At 28.8% G+C, this 18,948-nt stretch overlaps 1 long non-coding RNA gene across 1 annotated transcript; it reads right to left on the bottom strand.

Annotated features, from left to right (window-relative positions):
* Positions 1–6,289: 6,289 nt before the first annotated feature.
* LOC132936917 (uncharacterized) lies at positions 6,290–10,691 on the bottom strand. The gene is made up of 4 exons (XR_009663556.1): positions 10,557–10,691; positions 9,071–9,944; positions 8,167–8,229; positions 6,290–6,933 (listed from the first exon to the last, which is right to left on the bottom strand). It is a non-coding gene; the product is annotated as an uncharacterized LOC132936917 (long non-coding RNA).
* Between the last annotated feature and the right edge of the window lie 8,257 nt (positions 10,692–18,948).

Below are 18,948 nucleotides of genomic sequence, written 5' to 3'. Positions count from 1 at the left end.
CCTGACAAATAACATAACTTAATTTGTTCTAATCAATAATTTAATATTTTTTTATATAGAAAACACTTGCGCTAAAATTAGGTAGAGGTATCTAGAGCATAGCATAAATTAGAAATTGTATTAAATTGTTTTTGGAAAAATTCAAAATGACCAATTTATTTGTAAATCTAATTTTTAGATAAAGTGACTGTTTACTTTGGAGTTTTGGACTACTAAATGAACATTAAACAGTCTACAGTCAATATGAGTATTTGACTACACTGCGGTCATTTGGACAATGGTATACGAAACCCGCGCCGCCGCCTCCGTATCATTCACGTCGCGCGTAATGCGTTGCGGCGGTGACCAACCAAATTTTAGAAAAAGCTCTTCGTCGTGCACAATAAATTAGAGCTTATCCTGATTCAAAATATTATATTTCGTTTATTTCTGTACGTTTAGCCGTTCTCTATTAGCGTGGACAAACATACAGACAGACAACCAGACAAGATACGAAGTTAAATAAAAACCCTTAAAAATACTATAATAGGTACAAGTCTCAAGACATAATTTAATGTATATACAATATACATAATATATATATTCATATTATTCTAAAGGACATCACGACACTAATTTTTTTTTTAATTTTGAGTTTATTGATTTATTATTGTTGTCGAAATAATGAAAAATGTTTTGGTAAAAATTCGAAGTTCAACTATTATTATTTATCGAGATAATGCGAGTTGGTGAATAGCCGCGTGACGTCATTGAGCCGACGAGTGAGGAGCCGCCCATGTTTTACGTGTAAAAGTAGTTTGATTTACATAATTATTTTAAAATCTTATATACTTATTAAGTATATTCACGTGCTTAAGAAGATGGTATAATTTAAAATTCAATATATCTTGTATATCCCAACAAAAACACTCATCCAAAGTAGATAGATGTTTCAAGTCCCCACAAATAATATTTTATAATTAGGTACAACAATAAATTATTTAACTAAAATCCTTGTTTTTCGTTTAAATATCTCATCTGGTCCAAATTTGAAACTCTAAATGTTGAACTTTAATATTTTTAGATTCTGAGCGAAGCGATGAATGTATTGATTTTAAAATGATGTGTGTTTTTTTTTATTTTTGTGTCTGTCATCACCTTTTAGGACAGTAAAAATGTTTGGATTTTCTTCAACAGTAACTTTTCTGATAGGAAAGTGAATCTAGTTGGTACTTTGAGGTGTCAAAAGTAATCATTTTCCAATAGTTTTTAAAAGCGACGTGAAAAACAAAAGAAAAATTAAGGAAAAACGGGAATTTTTAGTTTTTACGTAAAATCTGTTTTTGAGAAAATCGATTTTGGTTTTTGGTGCAACTCTAAAACAAATGACCGTAGGTACATGAAATGTTGACTGAATGTTTATATTAGCATTTTCTATACACCATAACATTTTCCAAATATTTTGAGCTGTTTACGAACATTTTCATTTTCCATTTTTATTAGTTTTTTTTTTCTATAAATATCAATAAAATTTTATTTGTTGGGTAAAAAAGCGTAAAATATAATGCAAGGCTTCTCATATTCATATATTGTTACAATAGAAGTTGAAAAATATTAATATTACATAGGCACAGTTTTTTTTTTTATAAGCATTTAAAGTTCGAAGTTCAACAACATTTATCAAATTTAAAATTTAATAATTATTTTGTAGTTAAAATTGTATTAAATTTTCAAATTTTATAGCTTGTGAGTTTCTGAGCTTTTTAGAACCCAAAAGGTTGAGGGGGATACTATACGACCTACGAGCCGCACTGCGTGAAAATCCGAAGATTTAGGTCGGTAGAACTATCGTACACTTTGATACACGCATGGGTTAATGAAAACCACAAGATTTATATTAAAGGGAAGAGAGGTGACGCTACTTAATATTATTTATTTATTTATTTATTTCGTATGGCTGGTATACAAATAAATAAAACTTAATATAATAAAATAATAAGATAGAGTATTTTAAATAATAATAAGATTTTTGTATTTTACACTGCGCAATCATTGCAAATAAGTTAAATAAGATGAGAATAATATTAAACAATTTCAATAAGTAATAAGAATGATAATTTTGGCATTACAATAAATAATAATTTGAGTTAACATAAGTGAATAATATAAAAGTTAATCCGGCAAAAATGACAAATAATAATATAATGTTTCTCTCGCCATGTGGTGAAGAAAAGGGACAGTTTTATAAGTATTACATTTTATTTTGGTCAAGCATGATAAAAAGAGAATGATATTTGATTAGCACATTACAGACGAAAGGAAAGAGAATAATATTTTGTTACTTAGGAGAGGAATAATAATGTGTCGGTCGCAAGTGTACATAATATTTTTTTTTTTATAATAATTAAAGCGTCGTGGGTGCGCGTCATACAACGTATGGGTACTATTTGGCAACGATGTCGGCGCCAGAGCAATAGGCATTCTGTGACACGTTACGCCGTCTAAGAGTGTTCTTTTTTATAATAGAACATTAATTGAAAAATTTAATAATAATAAATGCACCATAGAAAGGCATAGTTTTGAGATTAATTTTGTTATAAATGAGTCCGCAATTGGTAGTCCGGGAATCACACGTCACATAGCATTCGTAACGTTTGAACTCTGGTATCCAAGTGGAGACAATGCTATTTAGCATGTTAAAATTGACCCAATTGTAACATTCTAAATATTTTCAAGTAGCTTGATCAATTTTATTGTCTTCACTCTTCATACAAAGCTTTTAATATTGTAATGACGAACAAATACAATAATTACCTAAATATTTATATCGGTAAAATTAGTCTAGGCTTCAACATAAGATAAACTAGGTATACTATGTTCATTTCATGGTTAAAATTTAAGAGTAATACTATGTATCTTATTATTTTCTGATAATATGTATTAATATTGTTGAATAGTTATAATGAACACCAAGGAAATGATGGCCTGCTCTATTATAATATGTTTGGTTGCAATCACATTGGCGGCCCCGGCTAAAGAAGAAGGAGTAGTACTCAATGCATCAGTATTGAGCAAATTTATGAAGTATCTAGTACCATATATTGTGAAAAAAAACAATAGAGATTGCTATGGATACATTTTCTAAAGTAAAAAATATAAATATGAACTAATAGTTGCATTTTTTAAAAAATTACACTGTTTTAAATAATTAATAAAACGTTTAAACCAAATGTTATTAACTGTATGTTTTAAACATGTTTAAAACAAGTTGTTTACAACATTGTGTATTTAACATAACAACCTCGTCAACCATACAATTTAGTATGGTATTGAAGTTACAATATATACAGGTATTGAAGTTAAGAGAACGTGATACCCGCATGTGTTGTCTCCGTCTTACAAGTCTAATAAGATATTGAGAAAAATATGTTTTCTAAATTAATTAAATAATTTGGGAACGATAAAAAGGGCCAAAGATAATAATCAATGTATCAAAATATTCAAAATGTAGATTTTACCTATTATTAAATAGTAGCTCAATATAAAGAAGAGAAACAATGTTTTTTCTTAAACCCAAACAGCAAGTAATTCACCAATATATTGTCATTAAACATGCAACCAATTTACTATTTCCCAAATCATCGCTATCATTTCAAAGCGATAATTTCATTTTCCGCAAAAGAAAACATTTAGTTCTACTATAGTAAAATTAAGAATAATAAATAAAACCACATAATACCTGTATGTTTTGTTGCATTACAACATTTCTACGGCACTTACTAAAATAAAGCAACGTATTACACAATACAGCCACTTAAAATTTATCCACATCCCTGAATTTTTGATTAAAATTTAAGGTTGGTAATGACCTAAGATTAGCCATTTTTAGATTTTTTAAATGTTAAATGTAGCAGATTTTTGTACAACTCAAACATTTTATAATTTATAATATTTTTATAGCATATTTGAAATGCATTCTTATGATAACTACTCAAATATATATTGTAAATATATTTTTAAGGCATTGAATTATCTACCTACATAATATTATGTATCTAACGTTGACCCAATTGTAACATGCTAAATATTTTCAAGTAGATTGATCAATTTTATTGTATACCGTATACCTACTATTTAGTATATGCATATTTAATGTTTATGTTGCATGTATATTATATAATAGTTCAAAATGTCCGCGTTTTACATTTTAAACGACTGACAAAGCATCTACAGTTTACAATTTGTCAGTTATCACAGACAACTGCAATCAATTTGCAACGAAAATACTAAAATAAATAAAATTATCATTGAAAAATGTACTCCCTTCTAAAACATTTAATGAAATACGCAATGCGCATTACCAAATGGTATTATAAACAATCATACAAATAATACTACAATACAAGGTAAAATATATATACAAGGCGCCCCAAATAATAAATGAATAAATTATAACAATATCAATAATAATACACAATTAGTCTTGGTAAGACCACAAATTAACGGCTGCTGGCTCGCGCTAATAAAAAATGAGACAATAATGTAAAAACCAATGGAAACCTGCCTGATCGCCACGACCGGAGTCACTCACATATTTTGTCGGGCCCCGTGCTTGAGAAGTATCCACGCTGGAACGGCGACAGTGATCTTGAGCCGAACTGTAGACCTCGGTGTGGTACATTATGACAACGCTCGATCGCACTTTAAGGTGAGTTTCCACTACATACGTGTACGTTTGCGTGCATATATTGACCGGATACGTTCGCTATAAACGGTCTCAAAAACGTTTATAGGTTTATGGGTTTGATCGGTTAAGATTGGTAACATATTAGTTACATCATATATTCTTATGTTATCAATATTGTTATCAATATAGAGCCGTGTACGCGTGAAAAATTGAATTGGATCCAACCTCGTGGTATCGTGGTCAAGCCTGTGGTAAGAACGTATAACACTCTGGTATACCAAAAGCTTACCACGTATACCAACCAATCGCAGAAAAGTATTTTTATGCACGTACACGTTCACGTATATCAAGTGGAAACCCACCTTTAGCCAGGTACTTAGCTTGGTACTTTAGGTAGGTAAACACACTTGTAGACCCAGACGACGAGGTATGAACGCGTAACGGATCGACCACGAGGTTTTCGGTGGTCGAACATACGAGGTATGGCGACTTACAAATTTGCGCACAACCGGCGGCAACAATCGAATACGCTCAGCAACATTACTATAGTGGAGCCGAACAGCGTAGGCTCAAACGCCGAAACAACCAACACCAACTATGGCGTGTGAGCGTGTGACGGGTCGTACCACAACTCAATCACGAGGTTTAGGGTGGCCGAACATACAATAAGCGCAGAGGCTATTCGCGTCAGACATTCGCAAAAGGACAAACACGACGGCCGGCGGACAGGTACGTGCCAACTGCATGGAACGGCTTAGCACAACAATTGTCACGTCACCCGTATCCGTTGGTTCTGCCGGGACACAGCACACGGCGGCGGCAAACGGACGCGACGTTGCTTCAAGCTCGGCCGCTATAGGCAAAAGACGAGTATTGTGTACAGCAGAACGAGTACTAATGGCGGCGACACGCACGGCCACCTCGCGAACTTCCGCCGTTCGATGCACCACTGGGAGAGAATAATATTATGTTGAAGCTAACGCGTCCGTGTTCGAACGAATGTTTACATTTTTCCATTAAAAAAATTAACCAAAATAATATTATTATAATATTTTACAATGTAGGTCATCTGTGTAACTTAATACATTTATAAGAATGTTTTTTTAAAAACTCCATTAGTTAATGGATTTTATATACAACAAAATATATAAGAAATGTTTTTTATTTGATAAATAACTGTTTCGGGTGTTTCGGCAGACAATAACAACTTCACAGAAATATGGATAACTCGTGGAAAACTGAATATTTTCAGAAAATTTATTTTTTAATTGATAAACAACAACATTATACAGCCCGCATTGATCTCAGACTTTGTATTTGATTCTAAATAATGGTATAAAATAATTTGTAAAAAAATCTATGAATTGTTTTTTTTTAAGACTTATTACTAAGTTTTAAATTAAAATATTGAAAACCAAAATTCAATGCACGCTGTAGAATATTTTACTCTATCAATTAAAAAAAAAATAATCAAATTTGATTGATTTTAAAGGACAGGGTCATTATTCCCGTAATGTCTGTTTTTAAGAACAAAATCACATTAGCACCGCGTGCCTTAAAATTAAAATCTATTTCTATATTTTAATAGCAATTTACAAATATTATAAGATAGGTACCCTTTATTTAAATACATATTATCATAGCAAGTTAATGATTTTTTTTGAACTCAGTTAAGTTAAGTTAATATGCACCAATAGAAAAAATTTAAAAGTTAAAATTTAATTTAACTATAGGTTAACTCAGTTAAGTTAAAAGTTAATACACACTTTTTGTTAACTTTTTAATAAGTTAAAAAAAAGTTAATTTGTTTATGCAACGCTAGCGTACTTATTTTTTTTCCAGCCTAAAACTAAATTATAGACTATAGTGTTTCTACTTTAGGTATACAGTATTTCCATATAAATTAGTTTCGAATTTCATAGATTTTTAACTTTAAACAATTCACGATCGCCATTGCTACCTTCGACATACCGCTCTTCGTTGTCATTATGCCAACCGTGATTACCACCTAACCAGTCACAATTACCGCCTCGCAATCCACAACCACCACCTCGCCACACATGATATCCGCTTTGCTATCAGCATTCGATACCACGAACACGTTGTTGTTGTGGTTCATCTCAGGTGGTAACTTCAAGGGGGGGAGAGGGATGTCGTTAAAAGGTGTGCCCGAAGTGATATATTGAGTGGTGCCTACTGCCGCCTTGTGTGTTGACTATAGTGATCAAACTACCCGGTGACCATCTTAATGTGAAAGCAAATTCCACCTAGAACACAAAAATAGATAAATTTCAATCAGAGAAGTGTTGCTCTATTATTTCTTTTTTCCTTAAGAAAATAAATACTACGTAAATAAAAACCATACAAGCAGCTTGGAAGGTTATATTCTTATGACAAAATATATAGTATTATCTTCATATTATGCTAAATATGCCAGGTCATTTTATTAATACATGATCAATTTAGATTTGTATTGTGTTTAATAGAAGCTAATCATCACCTAATCATCTCAAATTATTTGGATTTATATTTTTATTATACTTCTGCAGTTTTGCATATAATTAATTAGAGTCAAAAAGTAAGTTTGATTTTCAATTATGCGAGTAATATTCTAGTAAAACGTGAGTATTATTTTCATTTAAGTGAGTTTTTTTTTATCAAAAATATAAATAATTAATACAACACAACTTTCTAAGATTCTAAAAAAAACCAAACATATTTATTTTCGAACATGCAATTTATTAAACGATTAGTACAAATTACAATTAATAATGATATAATAGTCTTAAAGTCCAAAATATTGTATTATAATTTATAATAATTATATCTGAATACATGTGGGCTATGTACCAATATTATTACCTAATTATGATGGATTGACATACCGTAGGTATCCATCCAGTTACCGACTTACCACTCTTTACCACGGTTTCATACATTATTTAGGAAGGTCATAAATTTCGGAAAATATGGAAAGTATAAATTCTGGAACGTATTTGTATGGAACGTGTATGCCCGGAATCTAAAAACCTAAAACAATATTTGCCCGGAATGTATAATTCCGGAATATTTTAATTCCGAAACGTATTCATCCGGACTGTATAAACCCGGAATGTACTTGTCCAGATCGTATATTATGACCTGAATCTAAAGACCGTATTTGTCCGAAACGTATATTTCCGGAATTTGTATTCACGTATAGTGCCGGAACGTACCCGGAAATTATTTATTCGGACCATCTATGCCCAGAAACTAAAAACCTTTAATGGATCAATAATATGGAATTTTAAAAAAAAAAAACGAAGACTTGTTTCTTTTTTTTTTGATCTGCACAATTTATGAATTTTTAAGTACGTAGTTATGCCAAACAGTAAAATCAACTTAATTTTTTTATGGTAACAACTATACGTCAATGCTAGTAGTTAGTACTTATAAGTATTAATATTTTCATATAGTAATATTATAAAGTATAATTTTACAGTTAATATCAAAATCAATACCTTATCTTTTTCTTAACAGCTATAATATTGGTACCGACATCATCGTCGATAATAAATTGATTCCTGGAGAAAAAAACATATAATTTAAAAAATACTTTAATATGTATATTTTATATTATAAAATTTTAACATAAATCACGATTCTGTTTAGAACTTGACTCTTCCAAGTCCCAACACAAGCTTAGCTTACATAAGTTTTGAATGATTATTAAATTGTTTTAACGATTTTTTTTAACTCGTTAAGTTAAGTTATTCTAAGAAGATGTAAATAAAGTCGAGCTAAAAATAACTAATATATTTGTTATAAAGTATATTCAGTATAAAATATAGAAGTTAAAAATGGTTGGTTAAAAACAATTAACTTAGTCAAAATTAATTTAACTAAAAATGTGATAATGATTAGGGCCCGTATAATACGAGGCATAGCCGCAAGGAGTAATTACAGAGGCCAGTAGTTGACAAATTAACTTTTCAGTGAATTCTCCCCCCAATAATTTTAGAAGGGGTCAGCTAAAATAGTATAACTAGTTCTACTATTAACTGATATACATAAATATATTTTTAAATTTTCCATTTTATTCCGATTTTTATTGCTATATAATTTATTAATAATTTTTTCTATGTGTAAATTTTAATTTTAATCATTCCGAGTAATACCTATGTGTGTGTGTAATGGTTACAAGAACACTACTAATTAATATTACGAATACGTAGTACATATTATTATATACGAAATCGAATTATATATTGTATAATATATTATTACATAGGTGTATCGAAATTATTTTATATGACTAAATTGTAATTATTAGTATATTACATATTTACATTAATGTAAAATAATTATATATTTAGTCATTGGAAATATTTATATAATAAATACAAAAACTAGTAAGTTATTTACCTTCATTCGTTCCATTGAGGATGACCCGACGACTCGAAAAGTTCCACCCAGATTCCGCCGCCGCAGCCTTGATCTCAGAATTAAAGTTTTTTTTTCACTTTCAGTTGTTAGGGGTTGTGCTTTGGTCATGTCTTCCCTGTTATAATACAAAACATATTTTGAAATTATAAAAATTTGAAATGTAGATGTTATTTTCTATTAACCCCAAGTATAAACATGTATGATTCTTAGGCAAATAGGTAGTACTTAATATAAAAATGCACAGTGCCACAGAATAATTAAATAAATTTGAAATTAAGACAAAACGTTAATTATTAATTCCACCCATGCTAGTGTTCACTGTTCAGTCAAAAATAATCAGTAACATCAATTAATATTTATAAACCCATAAATTAAATTTGTGATAACTTCTATAAAGTACAAAACTAAAATTAACATGTATGATTCGGGTCGTGGTCCTGTTAACAAATAACCTTATAAATATAATATATATATACTGCTAAAGTACAATGTTTTCCATTTTTATTAATAAAATTTTTTAATTAATTAAACTTCTATCCATATTGCATTTATTTCTATTGTCCAATTATTAAATTGTTCATCCTTAATACTATTAACAAGTTTTGGTTCTTTGATCCAATCGGTGGGAGTCAATTTTTCAAACTCAGAATCTCCTTTATCAAAAAATTCACGGACGAACTCCATCAGAAGATCTTTGGTTGGTTTATATTTCCAATATCTCATATTATCCATGAATTTATCCATGGTTTCATTAGGTAATAATTTCATTTTCATGTCTACAAACATCTTAGAATCATTGAATACATCAGGCATTTGAACAGTATACAATAATGGTCCACGACAGTACATTTCACTGAAACAAAAATATTTTAATATTACTCAACAACTTAAATTCAAATATTCTTAATTATTTTATAACTATTCATTGTATATTAATAATATTCTTCGTAATTAAATTTGAAAGACCTTCTTTAATCTATTAACTAATTTTATTTTTGATAAAAAATTTACTATCACAATTTTCTTTTTAGACATTAAATTTAAAATGTTGACAAAACAGGATTTTTTTTTTTGTTTTTATTATAAAGAACAAGGCCTCAACTACATTGGTTATTGGCCGCGATTAATGATTACAAACTGATTAATACATTATGGGTAAATAGTTATAAGCATGTAGTAAGTAACAATATGAATTAATAACAAAAAAAATGAAATACAAAAAAAAAGAAAGGTGGGTAAGTGGATGTCACTCTGCTAGGTTACAAGTGGGTCACTGTAATGGGTAATGGATGGTGTTAAATTTGAATTCAATGATATAATATCATTGAATAAGAAAAAATGTTTACGTTTGTGATTTACAACTTTTGGTCTCTTACCATCGATATGTGAATTGCCATTTGTACCAAATGAACGCAGTAAACGGAATTAAAAAATAAAAAAAAATATAATTTAATATCTATTTTACCTGTCGCACGCGGCAGAAGTTTAAATATTTTCCAAAGAACTCCAAGTTCCAGAAGTGTAAAAGACGAAGAATATTATAAAATATTTTATGATGGCTTAGTGTGTTGACAAATGAACCGTGAAACTGACAACGTCGTGCGACGCTTTGTATAACACTACATTGATAGGTACCCCACCATTAGCGTTACTTGAGGAATTTGGTGGAACAATTTTATTTTTTGTCATTCTAACCAAAGATTAGATTTACTATAGGTATCTGTAGTTAAACGTCATATCTGAGCTAAATTTTTAATATTATATTATACCTACATATTTTGATAAGTGGTACTGCAGAGGTGCCTGTATAAAAAAACAATAATGTAGTTTTATGTGGTATCTCCGTTAAAAACATTTTACCTACGATTTTAAGTATTTATATGTACAGGGTGATCCATTTAACGTAAGACACTTTATCGTTTAACCATCTACTTTTCGTATAATAAGTTATTGATCGAACATACTTATCAACATTTTTTTCGTATGATTGTAAATTTATTCAAATTCTTATTTCGGGAACATTTTTTCAAATACTTACGATTTTTATACAATTTATAAAAAGTTTCTTATGGCGATAAAATCTTCTTTTATTACAAACGAAAACCACAATTTTACTCTAAATGATTGTGAAGCAGATAATTAAAAAAAAAATACATATTATGCGTTTAATTTAAAATGTATAAGTAGGCACTATAAAACAGTGGCGGCTCGTGTATATGTGCAAAAGTGCACGTGCACTACCTACCTAAATTCAAGAAAAATTTAAAACATAAATCATAATAATACAACTAATTTTACGTCTTATAGTGTTATTAAGATTATTTTTAATAGTAAAAAAACATAAATTCAGAATATTATGAAAATAGTATAATATTTGGATTGGGTTATTACGAATTACGATGGCCAAACAGCCGGGTGGTTGTCCGCGACGGAACGGTATCGATGTGTATTATAGTGGTACAGTGTATAGTGCACATTTGTACAATGTAAAAATTAAAACAAGTCAAAACACGCAACCCGCGTTATAATGGAATTGATGTGCACATACAGTTTAGGACAACTTATATCCCCGTGGCCCCGTCCGTCCGTCCGTTATTTACCAGTAGGTACAATTATAGGTACATAGTTACAATAATTGTTGATTTTAAGATATTTATTTATTTTATAAGTATTTAATATAATGTGTAGATTCATACTAGCCAATTTACATTATCGTAAAAATATTATTAAGAAACGTGATATTTTATTTCGAGGTTTTAAATTGTATAAAAATATGTATAATAAAATATTTTAAATAATTAATATAATGTGCTTTGAATGTGTTTTTTTTTTAACAATATAGCAAATGTACCTAGTATAATTTATAAATTGGGGGACGGAGTGGCCGAGTGGACTAAGGCATCGGTTGCCAAGCGCACCGACACCGGTTCGATACCGGCTATGGGTGGAATTTTTCTTCGGGCAGTCACGGTGTCCGGAGAGAGAGGCCGCCATCCCCCACCCGGGCATGGCAGATACCTACGGGTGCCCACTAGGAAAATTCTGACAAACACAAAAACGTGTTCCTCCAACCGTACCAAAAAATCCTACAGTACCATGGTACAGCTAATGGCCTCAGTTGCCGGGCTTAAGACCGAAGAAAAATAAATAAATTATAAATTATAATTGAGAGATTCTAGTAGATGTTTAAATATACATGACGACTACTTTTGGGTTCTACATTGCACTGATTTCATATATCTAAGGACCTTCATAACAATTAAACGTTTAAAATATTTACAACTATATTTTTACTTAATCTGGTGTTGTATTAATTGTTATATATACATATATTAATTGACAGATAGTTTTTAATTTGTGACAAAGAAATCGTTCTATTAAAATTCTTAGTCAACTTTATCTAGTGTTCAAAATATCATACATAACGAAATCGCGGACAACAGTTAGCGAGAGTGAAATATTCGGATACTCATCAAAAAGTAGGTACTAGTCATTAAATTAACACATTCTATAATAAAAACATACTCATAAAATATAACACTTCCCTTCCAAGTAGTATCTCCGTAGAAAGTTTTTAATGTTAAAAGCCAAAAGTTCACAAGTACCTTGTTTATATTATGTGAGCAATGCATATTTTGTGAAATTAATGTTATAGAATTATAATAAAAATGTATTTTACCATTAAAAAGTAAGCAATATTGAATATACACCAAAATACTTTTCTACTTAATATTTTAATTTACATATTTTTATCCATTGAGCTTTAGTTCTATAATAATATACTCCTATTTTGTTTGTAAGATATATTAATATTTTGAATAGTTCTGTTTTTCCATACACTTATACTATAGATCTGATATTTATAAAAAATCTTTTGAAATATATCTAGAAAATTAATTGTTATTATTATATAATTGCACCTATTTTGAAGATTGAACTTTCTTCGCAGTTAACTACCTGGAAAAAAATAATAATGTGACGGTTGAGTGTTACACTATTACGTAAGTAAATAAGTAAGTCCATAGTCAATATCAGGGGTCACTGTGTCACCAATTAATTAGTTATTTCTACGGGGGTCCATTTGGAACTTACCGAAACTTCCCACGGTCCAATACGTACCTATCAGTCAACTCAACGGAATTATTTTTTGCACCGATGGGCTTTTAACATAACGCTCGGGGAAGGAGACACGTATATAAAATATATGTATACCAAACTTACAATATCGGAAAATACTTTTATTTCCGGGCATATTAAGATTGATATGTAGAAGGTTTCTGTGAAGTTTGTACGCTGTGGGATAAGTGGTTCCGGAGTTATGGCCTCTTAAGTGCACACCTGGCGACATGGACAAAAACAACAACAACGTCTATACAATTATTTTTATCTATGTATATAACCCATAGCAACCATTAAAAAACAAAAATTTCTTTCGTAAATCTCAAAGTTCCTGTTTGAGCACCTACCGGGGGTGATCACTTCCCTTTTTAAATTAGCCTATGACACTCACAAAGAATGTGGCTTTGTATTGGTGAAAGAATTTTCGAAATCGGTTCAGTAGTTTTGGAGTTTATAAAAATGAATAATTGTGTGTAGATTAGACCTCTGGGAAGAAGATAGACTAATTAAAAAAGTGTTAAATTTGTTTTTATTTTATTCATTGGATTTAAGTACGGCTGCGTTAGGCTTTTGTATTAATTGATTATATTAATCCTCCGAAGGTGGAATTAAGTAAAAATTTTAAAATTGGTACAATTTTGATACTTTAGAGTTAAATAGTTTTTATTCCAGGCAACAGAAAAGTTAAGATAAATTTTGAACACCATACATCATACACCAAATATTAAATAACGAATTGAACAAAGTTTGAGTCATATAGAATTGGTACATTTAACGGGCAACGAAGTGCTAGCGGGATCAGCTAGTTTTATTATAAAAATGTAATATAAAAACTATATTATATATTGTATAATTACGCAGCCATTATAGGGTCCGTAAAAAATGTGTCAGAGGTCCGGATGCGGACAGTGGTCTGCCAGTCGGTGACCACTGGTCTATATTGTAGAATTAGAATATATCCATAGGAAATAATAAATATTCAATTTATTCACAATGATCATAATTATTATTGTTAATTATTATTATTCACTATCCATTTTTGACCAAAAAGTTTAATGTTTACTTTATGTGATACATATAAAGAACATTATTAAAAAAGGTGGATAAGTGGATGTCGCTCTGCTGTACAGTAGGTTACAAGTGGGTCACTGTAATGGATGGTGTTAAATTTGAATTCAATGATATAATATCATTGTATAAGAAAAACGATTCTGAGCGAAAACGGTCAGTCAGCCTATGATATTACCAAGTATATTTGATGATATTATTGTGAATAAAGTAATTTATAAATAACCTATTTACGTGGAGCCTTGTTTTCAATTTTCAATCCTTAGCTATAAAAGTTGAACATTTTATAAATTTTTAACTACAAAAAAATTATTAAACTTTAAATTTGATACATTTTGTCAAAATTTGAACTTTAAATGCTTATAAAAAAAAAAATTGTGATTATGTATTTTCAATATTATTCAACTGCTATTGTAAAAATATATCAGGAGTCTTGTATTAAATTTTTACACTTTTTGGCCCAACAGATAAAACTTTATTGATATTTATAGAAAAAAAAACTAAAAAAAGGTGGGCAAGTGGATGTCGCTCTGCTGTACTGTAGGTTACAAGTGGGTCACTGTATAATGGATGGTATTAAATTTGAATTCAATGATATATCATTGTATAAGAAAAACGATTCTGAGTGGAGACGATATGTCAGTTTAGGTATAAGACATATTATACACTTATCTATGGTATTAAAAAAAAAATTGACCTATAATAAATTCCAAATTAATCATATCACAATATCCATTAGGTACATATAACGCGTTATACATCAACAACAAACCGTGATACTATCATCATAATATATCGATGAAAATATTACAAATTAGAAGTTTCAAGTGCCCACGAATAATATTATACAATCACAACAAAATAACTAAAATAGTTATTCTAGGTTTTTATGTAATTTCGTCCAAATTTGAACTTAAAATGACTATACAAATAAACTGTGCTTGTGTATTTTTTAGATTTTTTGGTAACCGAATTATCTATTTACATGGAATCTTGTTTTAAATTTTCAATCCTTAGCTATAAAAACTGAACATTTTATAATTTATTAATTACAATGGTTGATAATTTTCGAGATTTTGATAAATTCTGTCCAAATTTGATCTTTAAATGCTTATAAAAAAAAACTGTGCCTATGTATTTTCAATATTTTTCAACTGCTATTGTAAAAATATATCAGGAGTCTTGTATTAAATTTTTACACTTTTTGGCCCAACAGATAAAACTTTATTGATATTTATAGAAAAAAAAACTAAAAAAATTGAAAACTGAAAATGCCCGTAAACAGCTCAAAAAGTGTCAAAATATTTTCAAAATTGTATGGTGTATAGGAAATGCTAATATAAACATTCAGTGAAATTTTCATGTATCTACAGTTATTCCTTTTTTGAATTACAAGAAAATAAGGAAATCGGTACATGAGAAATCGAGTGAATATCTAATGTTGTAAAAATATGAATTTAAAACGCTCATAAAAATTTAATTTGACTTTCTTGTAGAAATTTTTTTTTTGATAAAGTTAGACAAACTTATGAGGAATCTTGTATTAGATTTTAAAATCTTAGATTTAAAAAGAAAATTTTTTATGAATTTCTAACTCAAAATAATTTGCAAATTTTCGTGATTTTTCCGTATTTTTTCAAGATTTGAACTTTAAACGTGTATAAAAAAAAACTGTGACTAAGGATTTTTAATTTTTTTCATCTGCCTTTGAAACAATAACCTAGGAGCCTTCTATTAAATTTTCAAGCTTTTTTACCCAACAAATAAAATTTTATTGATATTTATAGAAAAAAAATTTAAAAAAACTGAAAACTGACAATGTCCGTAAACAGTTCAAAAAAAGTCAAATTATTTTCAAAATTGTATTGTGTATAGAAAATGCAAATATAAACAACCAGTGAAAATTTCATGCATCTACGGTCATTTGTTTTAGAGTTACACCAATAACCAAAATCGATTTTGTTAAAAATCGATTTTGCGTAAAAATTCCCGTTTTTCCTTAATTTTTCTTTTGTTTTTCACATCGCTTTTGAAAACTACTGGGAAATTAAAATTTTGACCTCCCCAATGCACCAACGATATTCACTTTCCCATCGAACAAGATACTGAAGTCGAAAATCGAAGCATTATTTCGACTACTTATCGTGTACACAGACACAAAAATAAAAAAATAAAAAAAAAAATAAAAAAAAAAAAAATAAAAAAAAAAACACACATCATTGTAAAATCAATACATTCATCGTTTCACTCAGAATCTAAAATTGAAAACTGAAAATGCCCGTAAACAGCTCAAAAAGTGTCAAAATATTTTCAAAATTGTATGGTGTATAGGAAATGCTAATATAAACATTCAGTGAAATTTTCATGTATCTACAGTTATTCGTTTTTGAATTACAAGAAAATAAGGAAATCGGTACATGAGAAATCGAGTGAATATCTAATGTTGTAAAAATATGAATTTAAAACGCTCATAAAAATTTAATTTGACTTTCTTGTAGAAATTTTTTTTTTGATAAAGTTAGACAAACTTATGAGGAATCTTGTATTAGATTTTAAAATCTTAGATTTAAAAAGAAAATTTTTTATGAATTTCTAACTCAAAATAATTTGCAAATTTTCGTGATTTTTCCGTATTTTTTCAAGATTTGAACTTTAAACGTGTATAAAAAAAAACTGTGACTAAGGATTTTTAATTTTTTTCATCTGCCTTTGAAACAATAACCTAGGAGCCTTCTATTAAATTTTCAAGCTTTTTTACCCAACAAATAAAATTTTATTGATATTTATAGAAAAAAAATTTAAAAAAACTGAAAACTGACAATGTCCGTAAACAGTTCAAAAAAAGTCAAATTATTTTCAAAATTGTATTGTGTATAGAAAATGCAAATATAAACAACCAGTGAAAATTTCATGCATCTACGGTCATTTGTTTTAGAGTTACACCAATAACCAAAATCGATTTTGTTAAAAATCGATTTTGCGTAAAAATTCCCGTTTTTCCTTAATTTTTCTTTTGTTTTTCACATCGTTTTTGAAAACTACTGGGAAATTAAAATTTTGACCTCCTCAATGCACCAACGATATTCACTTTCCCATCGAACAAGATACTGAAGTCGAAAATCGAAGCATTATTTCGACTACTTATCGTGTACACAGACACAAAAATAAAAAAATAAAAAAAAATAAAAAAAAAAATAAAAAAAAAAATAAAAAAAAAAACACACATCATTGTAAAATCAATACATTCATCGTTTCACTCAGAATCTAAAAATATAAGTCATAGGTACTTACAAAAAATTTGATTTTTATCATGGTACATATACCTACATGGTAGTTCCCGTCACAATCATACTCGACAACCACCGATTAAATAATTAATGAAATCATTATATATGTATGTATTTTTTTTTTATATTACATATTTTCTATACATCTTTTATTTTTATTACTTTTCTATATTCATATCATAATAAGTAATATTAAACTTTTTGGTTTGTTCGAAAAATGAATCTTCTGAAAATAGAAGGCACGCTAGATCATCAAGTGATCTAGTCATTGGTCGTCCAATTACGAATAGACAACTACTACAACGACATATGATATCTTATCATCATCTCTGAAACTATACTACTTAGTTAAAGAATTTAGATGTAGGGCGTTAACCATGTATATTAGGTATATTATTATACCTACTATAATACTTATATTATTAAAATATAGTTGGGGTCAAAAGTAAAAAATTCCGAAGAGTTTCCTAACAAATCAGGAAAAACTGAGACTTTTACGCAAAATTGGTGTCTGACAAAGAAGGTTTAATTAATTCTATAACTAACAAATCTAAAAAATATATAAGCAAAATGTTTTTATAGTTATTTTAAGTTCAAATTTGGACGAAATTATAAATGAAATAACCAAGAATTACGATTTTAGTTATTTTGTTCTAATTTAAAAATATTATTTGTGGGTATAAACCTACTTGAAACTTCTAAAGTATATTATTATATACAAATATGATTATATTATGCAAATAATATTAATTCAACTTACCCACTACCGTATTAATAATGACAATATAAATTATAAATATACTATAAAATAACCTAGGCCGACAAACCGTCTCCGCTCAGAAAATTGTTCGTATAAGATGATACCTATTTTATCATTGAATTAAAATTAAGCACCATCCATTACAATGATCAATTGTAACCTTCTGTACAGAATAACGTCACCCACTTAGCTGGTTTTATTCTTTTAAACCTATACTGGGTATGAATATATGTTTAGCAATTATTTTTTACTACACACAGAGAATATCGATAGTGAATGACTTAACCCCCAAGGTTTACGAATTACTAAGTTAATGGTTATAAACTATGTATATATACCTTAACTTTTTATAAATTATAAGAATATTATATTTAATATAGAATATATTCGAATAGTTTCGCAACATAACAAACGAACACAATTTTATAAAACTTATATGTATGCTAAATATAAAAAAACCTATGTTTATAAAATTAAAATTAAGTTCAATAATTATAGGTCAGATATAATTCAGTTCCATTTGGTAAGTTTCGTCTTATTGTCATCATAATTGGAGAGAGAGTTATTTAAGCCTTTGCCTCATCGTTCGTGAGATTGTGTGGGTCGTTCAAAGTGCCTTCAAA

The sequence above is a fragment of the Metopolophium dirhodum genome, chromosome 1 (genome assembly GCF_019925205.1).
Source record: "Metopolophium dirhodum isolate CAU chromosome 1, ASM1992520v1, whole genome shotgun sequence".
NCBI classification, from domain to species: domain Eukaryota; kingdom Metazoa; phylum Arthropoda; class Insecta; order Hemiptera; family Aphididae; genus Metopolophium; species Metopolophium dirhodum.
The sequence above is the reverse complement of the archived record's forward strand: the minus strand, read 5'-3'. Positions and strand labels throughout refer to the sequence as shown.